The sequence below is a fragment of the Arvicanthis niloticus genome, chromosome 4, assembly GCF_011762505.2.
Source record: "Arvicanthis niloticus isolate mArvNil1 chromosome 4, mArvNil1.pat.X, whole genome shotgun sequence".
Lineage (NCBI taxonomy): Eukaryota > Metazoa > Chordata > Mammalia > Rodentia > Muridae > Arvicanthis > Arvicanthis niloticus.
Window position 1 is genome coordinate 75,827,777 of NC_047661.1, and position 1,759 is coordinate 75,829,535.

The 1,759-nt window shown below is 42.6% G+C and overlaps 1 non-coding gene across 1 annotated transcript; it reads left to right on the forward strand.

The window, feature by feature from the left end:
- The first annotated feature begins 303 nt into the window (after nt 1-303).
- Nucleotides 304-375, forward strand: Trnae-uuc (transfer RNA glutamic acid (anticodon UUC)). Its single transcript has one exon. It is a non-coding gene; the product is annotated as a tRNA-Glu (tRNA).
- The last annotated feature ends 1,384 nt before the right edge of the window (nt 376-1,759 follow it).

Consider the following 1,759-nt stretch of genomic DNA (forward strand, 5'->3'; position numbering starts at 1 on the left):
GACCCTGAAAGACGATGCTCACCACACACCGAGAGCTGAGTCCCCACTTAAGCCACCACGAACCCGGAAAAGTGTTTGTGCACTCGGCTAGACTGGAATGGAACCCAGGTGAGTTTCCTTGTGGCCTGGCCTCAGAGCCCAGAGCATCACCTGGCCCCGAAAGATGAGAGGTGGAACGGAGGTTGTAGGGTGCTGGGGATGGATGTGGCCACACTTGATACCTGCTAGTCTTCAGTTTCTAGGCCTGTCAATATTTATTTGTAGATACTGAACTACATGGTGGAGACACTTGACTATTGTCATTCCCTGGTGGTCTAGTGGCTAGGATTCGGCGCTTTCACCGCCGCGGCCCGGGTTCAATTCCCGGTCAGGGAAGTCATTTTAACCAAGAGGAGTACAGGAATCCTCTTTAAGGTTCATGAGATAGCTTACCTGTCCAGGAAAAGTCAGCAGAGAACACTCTCTGGAGTTTTCATTTCAAATAAACAGCTATTCCCAGGCGACAAAAACACACATCGGTGATGCACATATGTGCTGGCCTATACATAATCTTTTTAAAAAACATGTCTTATTTCTCTTCATTTCAGGACAATTCAGCAAGAATTACCAGACATAAAAATAAGCAAGTACTTTGATCTAGAAAGTGTTTTCTTAGAATTAATTCTTATTATATGTGGAATGTATTCTTGTTATGATTATATATGATGTAAGTATTCTACATAGAGAGCCTAGTTCATATGCATGAATTGGGGATTTCTTAAATATATACTACTCCATCCACAGTACAAAGAACATGCAGTTTTTGAAGGGCTTTTACTGGTGATGGAACCACTGTTTCAGACAAGTTTTTGTTGTTGTTTTGTTTTGTTTTTGTTTTTTAAAGAAATTATGTGTAAAGGTGTCTCAATGGCATGTATGTGCACTCTTGAGTGTGTGGCTGGTACCCTGGGTGGCCAGAAAAAAAGAGTACTGGATCTTCTGGAACTGGAGTTATGGAGTTAGAACTGCTATGTGGGTGTGGTCTTCTCAAATAGCAGCCAGTGCTCTTCATCCCCAAGCCGTCTCTACAGTTCCCTAAGGCCAAGTTCTTACAGTATTTGCTCTATGTAAGAAACCCTGTGACAGCTGGGTGTCAGGTGGTAGTACAGAACTTTAGTCCCAATACTCAGGAGGCAAAGACAGGTGGATCTCTGTGAGGTGGAGGCTGGCTTGGTCTACAGAGAGCATTCCAGAACAGCTAGGCCTACTCAGAGAAACCATGTCTCAAAAACAATTAAATAAATAAATAGAAAACCTGTTCCAAGTGTGTTCCAAGTGTGACTCAATATTTATGTGTTAATTAACCTTCACTCTTCAACTTGGCTGGATTTAAAAGTCACCATGGATGCCATCTCTTGGTATGCCTATGAATATATTTGCAGAAAGGTTTAACTGAGGAGAGAAGACCCATCCTAAATGTGAGCAGACACAGCTATCAGCAAGAGTCCTGAATTGAATACAGAGAAGGAAAATGCTACTGGCCTCTTCATGGCTGTCATGGCTTCACTGGCTGCCATATGGTCCTGCTGCTATGTGTTTCCCACGATGACAAACCGTATTCTCAAATTATGAGCCAAAAAGCTCTATCTTCTTTAAGTAGCTGTTCTCAGACATTGTATCACAGAAAAGTAAATACAAGGAGCTATATAATTTGGGAGCAGCCCATAAAGAAAGCACTCCTGTCTAGCCTGCTTCAAAATGCAGAAATTCAGGTACAGAA